Genomic DNA, 11,165 nt, shown 5'->3' on the forward strand with positions numbered 1-11,165 from the left:
GGAAGGGGCCGCTGGAAGGGAATTTGTGTGAATGGCTAAACTTGTGACCATCTTTGCATAAGTCTTCAACCTTTGCTGCAATTTGGAAGGTTATGCCTTCAACTGTAATGTGGGAAGTATGGAAAGAACGAAACCGAAGACTTTTTGAGGATAAATCAGAACCTAGGGAACACTTTCTAATCAAGTTGGAGAGGGTAATTTCAGAATTAGTCTCTAATGTTGCTTCCCAGGTTAATATGGCAAATACCTCTTTCACTCAATTTGATGCTGGTATCCTGGTGAGATGGCCTTTGATTAAATTTAGGCCTGCTAATGGGCTTTTGAGGGCTAATCCTCCTAGGAAGGGAGATAAAAGTCAAGAGTGGGTTCCTCTAGATAAGGGTTGGACAAAGATCAACTTTGATGGGGCTTCAAGGGGGAATCCCGAGATCTTCGGGGAAGGGGTCATAGCCCTTGATGAGAATGGAAGTATTCTTGCTCTTGGAGCTAAGAGACTGGTGGATGGTTTGAACAATGAAGCTGAGTGTCAGGCAACAACTGAAGCCATTCTTTTGGCCAAGAAATTGGAGGTGAAAAAACTCCATCTTGAGGGGGATTCCCAGATAATGGTGAATGGTATTGCTAGGGGATAGATGGAGGCCTGGTACCTGGATAAACATGTCAGAAGGATGAATAACCTTCTGAGTGGGTTTGAGGATTTTAAGGTATCGCATGTGCTCAAAGAAGCAAATGCTGAGGCTAACAAGCTTTTGAAAATTGGCGCAAATGGTTCTTTGGCTGACTATTTTAATTTATTTGAGGACCTAAGGGATGTGTGTCCCTTAGAGTTTGGTTGATGGTGCTTAGGAAGTGAAAGGAGAACCCAAGATGTGGTGTTGTTTTTTGTGTGATTTGGTATAAATGATGGAGGGGAAGGGATGTATCACGTGGTTCATGATCTTTAATTTGGTTGCAAGTGGTAATGGCAGCGTAGGTGTGTTGATGTCAGCGATTGGAGGTTTGTCCAGCTGATGATGCTTGGTTTGAGGTGATGCATGAGAAGTAATTATTTTTTGGAGTGGCTACGATTATTTTAGGGCCTCGTCTCTTTTTGTTTTGGTATTTCACAGTGGACAGTTTTTGCTTTCGTGAGAGCAGGTTTTAGATGCGAGTGTGGGGAAGGATAGAAGCCAACTTCTTGCTGTCTATAGAGGGCCAAATGCTTGCATTTCGTGGTTCAATTTCAAGCAATCGACTGTTGAACATTTTCAGGGTGGATGAGGAAGTTTTTTAGAGGGTTGTGCGTCTGATGTTTGGGGAAGAATTCTTGGACTCAGATTGTCGCCCACGAACAAACTTTGATATATCATCCTTGTTTGTGGCACTGGCCCTGATGGTGGGAGGTTCGAAAGAGGAGGTGTTACAGGTGATGTCCCTTGTGCTGAGACCTAAATGGTCAGGTGTGCTGGCAGAGGTGGTTGCTTGTGCAGAGATTGGCAAGGGCTTTAGATTGGTGTAAGGGTTGTGGCGGTGTCTTGGTGAGGAAAGGGGAGCAGTGCAGCTGTTGGTGGTGTGGTCAACTTCTCGTTCAATGGATGCTTAGATGGAGGATGCAAGTAATGGGTGGAGGCATGTAGTAGAGTTTGTGCGGGATCTGGGACCAGCGAAAAGAGCGAAAATGTGTGGCAAGCAGACCCCCGTGAAGTTGCAGGCTCCAATTGATGAAGAAGGGCGACCGTTGGTGCATCACCAAATCCTACGGAAGAGTGCAATGGTGGTGGATCGCAGTTTGCTTCAAGGTGGTAGGTCAGGAACCTCGACAGGTGGTGGGATGGTGACACTCGAGGCAGGTCCTAGTTAGGGCATCCCCAATTTATCTAGGGAGGATGTCCTTGGTTGGTTTTGGTAGGAAGGTCTCATGGGGTTTGTTGGGTTTTGGGTGGGCAAGCTTGGTTGTAAGGTTTGCGTATGGAATGGCAGGCTTTGTAGGTGTGGTGTTAGTCTTAGGTTCTTTTGGTTTTGTAGGGGCTAGACCCCATTTTGTGGAATGTTGTTGAACAACTTTAAGCATGTATACTTTCCTTTTAAGCAATATAAATCTAACCCGATTATCGATAAAAAAAAATACAACTTATATTGGTGGAAGGGTACTAGTAACCATTATAGCTAACTTTGACAAACAAAAAAGCTTGGTCACTTTGAGTTGATGTTCAATACATATTCTCTATTGTCCCATTAACTATTTCCTTTGGCCACTACAAAATTTGCACAAGTGATCCAATATGCACAAATACCCTAGTAATCATATAAGTATTGTATTTTATAGAATATAAATTCATTTTTAAAATAATAAAATATGTTATATTTCATAAAATGTAAATTCATTTTTTAAATAATATATTAATTTATATATAATATAATTATATCTAATATTTAATTAATATTATAAATATGAAAAAATAAAAAATATAATATATAATTAATTAAATAATCTTATTTATTGAATATTTCGAAGTTTACAAATATCTATAAATTTTTTAATCAAAGGAAAAATGAGGTGGGCGTAAGGAATAACTATGAGACAAGAATATATAATTAATAATAATTACATTATATAAAAAGGTAAAATAAAATATAATTATGATTTGAAAATTTGTACCGAATGAGTCATTTAAATTTTTTAACCTTTAAATGTGTTTTTCTTCTCCTTTCCGTAGACGAAATGTTGGGTATATGAAGCCCAATGGTCAAATGATCTTTCAACTTCCCCAAAATATTTATTTCACAGCTGAATGTGGTTGTATAAATGACTGAGTGCAATCATGTATGTTGTAATTTTGAATATCCGTTAATAGATGATTTCCTTGCTTGAGAGTGGACGTAGGCATTTTCTGAACCACTGTAAATCGTGTCTCGTGTCTCATTCTTTAATTTGTTTTTCTTTCATTGTTTTATGTTATTTCTTTGATCGATTTAAACTAACAATTGGTATCAGAGCTATGATTGGTTTGAGCAGAGATGGAGGAAGAAGGAGAAGGTAAAATTCATAACTTCTATGGTAGTTTTACATTCCATGTAAAACTATGCTTCAAGCCTTGTGTACATTGGTGGGATGGTTGGAAGAAAGAGGGGAACTTAATTGAAGAGGAGAATCCAGTAAAAGAGAAGGATGTTGGGATTCTTATTTTCTCCTCGCTTGAGCCAGCTTTGGTACTTATTGGCCAAACTGTTAATGGACAGGAAGTTGTTGGCATTTGTGTGGTGAAGGTTGAACCCCATGATGCCTCAGTTGAAATTTATTGGTAGAAAGATAATGGAAAATAAGTCATCAAAAGATTTTAGAGGAAGAGTGTATGCCATTGGAAACCCAATTTGAATTCGCTATTGATTTTGCTTCCCATGGTGAGGAGGAGGATGTAAATTGGAATGAAGTCACAGGGCAAGGAAGCCTGGTAAAAATTGTGCCTTCTGAGAGCTCTACGAATGGCACGGCTTTAGCTAAGATAACGAGGCACTCTCATGAAGACTACGAGCCTATGGATTCAGATGACGTAGTGCAAGATAAAAGATGGTTTTCTGGTTTGAAGTAGAAGCAACCACTAACAAGAGCCGAGGATAGTGGGCATCTCTCCAAGTAGTTTCAGACGTCACAGAAGGGAGATATGGTTCACCAACCTGATTGGATGGATGTTAATGATAGTGTCAACGTGGATGATGAGAACTCTGAGGTTGAGAAGAGTTTTGTGAAGGAGCAACTTGAATCAACAGTTATGCTACTAGTGGCGGGCACGTTTAGTGTCTCCACCTCCTGGAATGACATGAAGAGCTACAGTGCCACGTGGTACATGGTGGTGCCCATGCTTCATCAAATTCTTGTGGAAGGATACTCTGTGAAACCAGAGGCTGCTTACCCGAAGCTCCGAGTTATAAGAAGTTGTAGCGCTTCGTTGGCTTTGGTGATCTTAAAGCACCTGGAGAGCGCTTTTGGGGCACCAGTTCTAGAAGCTTATGCAATGACAGAGGCGTCACATTAGATGAAATCAAACCCTTTGCCTCATCGTGGGCAACAGAAACCGGGGTGTGCTGGCAAACCCACTTGTTTAGAAGTCGGTATTTTGGATGATAGTGGTGTGCCCCAACCACAAGGCACCAACGATGAGGTCTACATATGTGGTTTGAACGTTACCAAGGTATATCAGAACAATCTAGAAGCCAATAAAACCACTTTCCAGTTCGGGTGGTTTCACACCAGCCATATCGGTTATCTTGACAAGGACGGTTATATTTTCTTGATCGGTAGAATCAAGGAATCCATTCACCGTAGAGGGGAGAAAATATCACCATTGGAGGTAGATGCAGTGCTTTTATCCCTACTGGCGGTTGCCCAAGTCGTGGCTTATGGAATTCTTGATGAACAATACGAAAAATAGATGAAGTCGTCATGGTTCTTCAAGAAAACATGACAATTAATGAAGATGATATTATTACGAACTGTAAAAAGAATTTGGTGAATCAAGAGTGCTTCAACCCATAGGAGGAGAAAAACAACGAAGATTACAACTTTTTAGATTTTATGTTAAGGAGGAGCACAAGAGAAGGAGTCCATCAAGTAATAAGAGATGAGGTTTTCGATTCAGATTTATTTTGGAGAAGGCTCATACGAAGTTTTGTGAACAGTCTCTAGCAAAGTTGAAATCTTCGATGGGCCTTGTTGTAATGTGAATTTTGAAATAGAAGCATAGATGTTTTTCTGCATGGTTGTACTGGTTGGACTTCACGAAGGTGTTAGCATTAGTTTTTTGTACCACCATCTTTGTGATTTATGAGAAACCATCAGTTGCAATTGCTATGTTTAAGCTAACTAATGCGATTAATTTTCCTCATGAATAATGGACATGCAACAACCCGTTCCACCTCTTTCACTGCAAGTTTTGTTCTATGTAGTTGTTTTGCCTTTGTTACCTCCACAATTCCTTTCTTTTGTGGTGATGGTACTTTGTATATAAATCATGCAATCTTTGCATAATTTGATATAATGAATTAATATAATTTCATTTTTGTAGATTTGTTTTTCTTCTCTATTTTCTGGAAGTTTTGTTTCTTACTTCCTAGCTAGGTCTGTATTCTACTGTGTAGAAAATTTAACATGGTATCAAAGCCTGAGAGCTAGGAGGAAGGACAAATTATTTGGATACAGATTTCAGAAGAATGGAAGCTGACGTAAACCTTTGTTTCTAGAGCATGCTCCTTGTTCTAATGAGCATCCTACATAGGTATGTATGCCATACATAAATTAAGTGTGTTTTTTATTTACGTATCAAAAAAAATTATTTAATATAAAAAAAATTATATATAATATTTTAACATCCATATTGTTTGGTGTAGATGATAGCATCAAGGACATCAACTACATTTGATCGATTTTTATTTTGGGTTCGTATTTGTACAAATTGGCACACCTTTTAGAGTATTTACCAATATCTAGACTGAATTGTTTGAATTAACATTTTGATTTTTTTAGATATATTAAATAATTTAAATTTGAGTAATATAATTCAGTCTTGGACATGTAGAATTTTTTTATTGCTCCAGGGAGGTCATGCAACTTCCATGTCCAACTGAATAGAGGGTGTAGTGAGTGCTCCTCCATCATCAACTATTATGCATGAGTCATCCCCTATATGTAATTTTTAAGAACTATACTTTGAAATTTGTACTTTCAATTCACTATATCTAACACATGTATTAAATATTTTAATATATGCGTCTACAAGTTGATACCACTATTAGGATGGGTGTTTCTTAGGCTACTTGTTAGGGCCAACTTCATGTATCATCCACATTATTTCAAGTTGTTTAAAAGTAAATTTTCTATGTACAATTTGTAGACTTCTTTTATATAGATTAACAAAATTGGTACTTGAGTATGTTTTTAAGCCTAATTTTTGTTCTTTATTCCGACCTTGTAGGAGTTAGCTAATAAGACTTTTGGTCTTGATTTGATAGTACATATACCACTTGCGCAACAAATTGTGGGAGGAGATGAGAAGCTTTATATGGTAATTTAAATATTGATTATTTAATTAATCTGTAAATGAATTATAAATTGGTTAATGGATTAAATCAAATTTAAATCATACATGTTTGCACATGTTTCTTTCTCTTGTAGAAAATGAGATAGGTCTTGACTTGATAGTACCTATACTAGGTCATGCACATTAGGTTGTGGGAAGAGATGCACAACTTCACATGATAATTGTTGTGATTTTATAAATTAAAATGAATTAAATAAAAAAATTATTCATACTTATGTGCAAATGATTAAATATAATTTTTTAAACTTAAAATTTGATTTGAAGTTACTTTCTCTTATACAACATGAGATGGGTCAATTTGGTTTGCATGGATTGAAGAGGAGTCTTGATTTTAAAGATAATACCCAACTTACAGAATATATTTCACTATTTTACATGAAAGATGATTTGTATTATTTTTATCATGTTAACTAATTTCTGACTCCAAAGACATGTTTCAGTCCACATTTCATGGACTTTATTTTAGTTTTTACTTGTTTAGGCATGCACACTTTATTTTAGTATTGCATGAACCATATGCTTTAGTATTTCCTGGACTATATATATTTCAATATTTCACAAACTTTAAATAAATTGTAGATTTTCTGGACTTATTTAACATTATTACATGTAAATGTAATTTAAATTGAACAAGTCTCTTAAAGTAGGAACCAATATTTGTTAAAAAAATTGGAGCTCTAAAATGTTGATCTAGGTTATGTTTTATGCATACATCAAGCAAAAAAATACGTACTTACATTACATAGAATGTCTAAGACATGAAGAATGTCATTAATGCGCAAGATTGATAGGATCGAATATAAGAAGACATTTGCATTCCATAATGTACTAATCTATAGAAATTAAACTCTCATCACACCAAAACACTTATTATGACTAAACATTAAGCATGCAATTTTTTTATTATGTAGAATATATATTTCTATAACTTACATATTTAGAGATGTGCGTAAGAATATTAGGGATCATCATATCACCTAGGAACCAAAGACTTAAAGGACCAACAATACTAGTTCCATTGGTAGGGACATTAAACTAATTCATCTCCTAATTAGTTGCAAGTTGTATGCATCAATCTACTCCACTTAGATAGAGTTAGTCAGTCTTCTAGCTTGAGATTCCAAAGTTTAAAGTTGTCTTTAAACTTCTCTTTTTCTATTTATCTAGTTTCATCCATATTATCCCCTAAAAAATAGGTATGTATAGAGATACCACTGAAATAGGATTAATAATAGGGAGAAACTATCTCCTCCCACAACCTAACAAGATTTTCTATCTTCAAAACCAAATGAAAGGAAATAACATATAAAATACAATACATTAATCATTAATGAATTTCTAGAAGGGTAAATGCACAAAGTTGGGTCCCAATCCTGAGGAAGTTCGCGGGTTGGGAAAAGAGTCCGCTAGAAACAGGTGCCTGATTTTTACAAATCGGGCATCCATTTCACTTCGGGTGCCCGAGATATTTTTTATTTTTATTTTTATAAGGAGTTAACTGATACAAAAAATTGTCATTACCAGTATCTTATTGATTACAACTGTGTGTACATATGGATCACTGATCCAAAAAACTATAGAAGTCTATAACTATATAAGACTGTGCATATCTCTATAGTATGTAATATCCAGATCACATGGGTGAGCTAATGGAATGGAGAAGGCAAAACACATCTGCTCGTGGTCTTGAAAGGCCTCCATCTAGGTCATCCACCCCAGAGGGCCTTCCATCCACACGACCTGCTTACCCTCAAGTAATTGACTAAGCATCTGAATTTGTTCCTTCACTGGGTCTCTAGTTCTCCCAATCTCTAACCCAAGGCTCTCCAATGCTAAATAAATAGACTAGCGTTCCCTTGCAGCCTGCCTCCACTTGTACCTATTCTCCAACTCATGTACGTACATCTTGGCTTGTCCGTCTTTAAGGAATTTGAGGAATTTTTTCTTCTCAATGTTCATTGTAACAAATACCTGCAAAAAAATGTGATGAAGAGTGAGTCCACGAAATGACTCAGTAAGGGCCCTAGCTTTACCTTGGAACTTATCTTCATTTCTAATTTTCCATATATACCATAAAATTTTAATGGATAGAATATGCCAAAATAGGTTAGTATCATTTTTCAATCCCTTAATATACCCAGTGAGAACATCTAGAATAAGAATCTGATTAGGAATAGAGATACCAAACAACAACCAAATTTCTCTAGCAATATTACACTCAAAGAAAATGTGCCTAATAGACTCAGGTACTCTACACACGTTGCAGATATCACTATTATTATTCTCTTTTTTGAATGACAACCTATTAATAATCATCAACTATTTAAAAAATGATTTCTTGGGTGTAATAAGGTTGCTCCATAGTCGTGAGAATATATTCTGCCATTGTTTCACAGAGAGGTCTGCATACCACAAAGTGTTAGCATACATTATAATAGATTCATCATATGAGAGGGTATTATAAACATTAATAGCTTTGATATTGGACACAAAAATATTATTATTCCACATAATATCAGTACATCTTTCATTAATTATCTTGCAGTTTATAGGCAAATGCAAATCTGTACAGGCATGTTTCACCATATTGTAGGTTCTCTTTTGGGAATTTTGCAAATCATATTTAACTCTAAGGGTATCCTAGGGAATGAGCCTATCATTCTCAATAATGTCTCTAAAGCAACGAATGTCTTCAATGGCCTAGGACTTAGCAGAGCACCCTTGAGTAAGCACGAGAGGTTTAGAAGAATGGAGAAGGTTCCACCAGATAGACCTTTCCCCATCGATGTGGTCATTGTTTTTGGCCCTACTATTGGTGATGTAAGTTCTAATAATTTCCCAGGCTTTCCAAATAGACTTAAAGACACTTGAAACTTGTACTGAGACTGCAAATCCTCCAGCCACTAGGTCACAAAAGGGTAGAGATTTCCAGGATTTAACCTTCTGAGGAACAACTCTGATGATGTTGTTGCTGACCAGAATTTTCCATGGTTCACTGCCATCAAATTCCTGGAAGATCCATTTTGTAGCAAGAGCAAACCCTTGTACAATTCTCAGGTCTTTTAACCTGAACCCTCCCAGTCTCTTCTCTATGTGGCACCATCCCCACTTAACAGAGTGTATCTTCTTATTTCCTTTTCCGCCAGACCATAAGAAGTTACTTATAGCTTTTTGTATTTCCAGGATTTGATAGTTGGAGAACATCCAAATAGAGGAATAGTGAATGCTGTATGAGGATAGTTTTTTTTGACAAACTTACACTCTACCAGCAAGCGATAAATACCTATTATTCCATTTATTGAGCTTCTTGTCAATTTTGCCTCTAACCCATACCCACATCTCCTTGAGAGAGGAGGAGAGGTGTAACCATTCTGGAGGCTCCTCTTTCCACCCAAGTAGGGTAGATTTAGCCTGAGAGATTTTTGCCCCTGAAATCTCACCTAGGAACTTAATTTTGCACTCTAGGGCTTACATGTTTTGCTTGGTAATTTCAACAAAAAGTGCAGTGTCATCAGCAAATTGGGTATTAATCAGTTTAGACCCATCAGGAAGCATAACATGTCCTATTTTAGGGGATATGGTCTTAATATATAGTACATGGCATCAGAAGCAATAACAAATAGCGTAGGGGCAAGAGGACAACCTTGTCTAATAGACCTATCGAGTTTAATTACCTGCGTGATAGATCCATTAATCTCTACCCATGCAGACACATCTTTAAGGAGAATCTTCACCCATTTGCAGAATTCCACAGGAAATCCAAAGGCTTCTAGCATCATCAAAATAAAATCCCATTCAACCCTATCATAGGCCTTCTCAAAATATAAAATAAACATGACCACATTCTACCTTGATACATTTGCCCAGTCCATCACCTCCCAATTGGTAATTAGATTCTCTAGGATGAATATTCCCTTTATGAACCCTGTTTGTGTGGGACAGATGAATTTGGGCAATACATTCTCTAACTTGAGTGCAAGAGCCTTGGCCATAATTTTACAGGACACATTGAGGAGAGTAATGGGTCTCCATTTTCTTATGAGTGTCTTGCCTGAGGCATTCAAAATGGGTGCACATTTTTTTTAAAAATTTTTGCCCGTTTTGGTTCGGGTGTCCAAAGCTAAACGAGCACCCATTTTTTGAATGTATTTATTTATTTTTAAACCATTTTCCATCATTTTCACTGTTTCAGAAATGGGTAAATGTTTCAGAGGAGCACGGGTACCCATTTTTTTCATCCTAGCTGACCCCCCTAGACCATTTTTTACCTCCTTCTAGGTACATAGTTTTATTTTTTATATTCTTTTTTATTTATTTTTATTAATTTTCATAAAAAAAAATTTAATTTATTGTTAGTTTTTAATTGTAGTGTTTTAAAGTTTGAAAAATGTTTTTTATTTAATTTAATTTCATGTTTAAAATAGTTTTTAGTTTTTAAATAGTTCAAAAAACATGAAAAGTAAAAAATAGTAAAAACTTAAAACCATAGGAAAAAAACAAAAAACCATAGGAAAACAACAAAAAACGATAAACATAAACAAACAATAAACATTAGACACAAAAAATAGACAATAAACCCTGGACAAAAAAACAAACAATAAACCCTAGATAGAAAAAAATGAACAATAAACCCTAGAAAATAAATGAACAACAAACCTTAAAAAATTAACAAACAATAAACCCTAGATGAAAATCAATAATAAACCCACCTTCTCTCTCTCTCTCTCTCACGTACATGTTACCCTCTCTGTCATTACTCTCTCTCTCTCAATCTCTCATTACCCCTTCTCTCTCTCTCACACATTACCCCCTCTCTCTCTCCCTCTCTCTCTCTCTCACACATTACCCCCCCTCTCTCTCTCACACATTACCCTCTCTCTCTTTCACTACCATCTCTCTGTCATTACCTACTCTCTATCTCTCGTTATCTATTCTCTCTCTAACTCGTTGTATCTCAAATTACCTACTCTCTCTCTCTCTCTCTCTCTCTCTCTCTCTATTTTAATCATGCGTAAAAGTTTGAATGTTTAAATTTATATTTCTAAATATTGTATTTAATTATAGGATTCTTTTGTAAAAGTTAGATGTTTA

General features: G+C 36.1%; 1 pseudogene; it reads left to right on the forward strand.

Moving 5' to 3' along the window:
- Positions 1-3,641: 3,641 nt before the first annotated feature.
- Positions 3,642-4,409, forward strand: LOC131043942 (oxalate--CoA ligase-like; annotated as a pseudogene).
- The last annotated feature ends 6,756 nt before the right edge of the window (positions 4,410-11,165 follow it).

Source organism: Cryptomeria japonica, chromosome 5, assembly GCF_030272615.1.
Source record: "Cryptomeria japonica chromosome 5, Sugi_1.0, whole genome shotgun sequence".
Classification (NCBI taxonomy): Eukaryota; Viridiplantae; Streptophyta; class Pinopsida; order Cupressales; family Cupressaceae; genus Cryptomeria; species Cryptomeria japonica.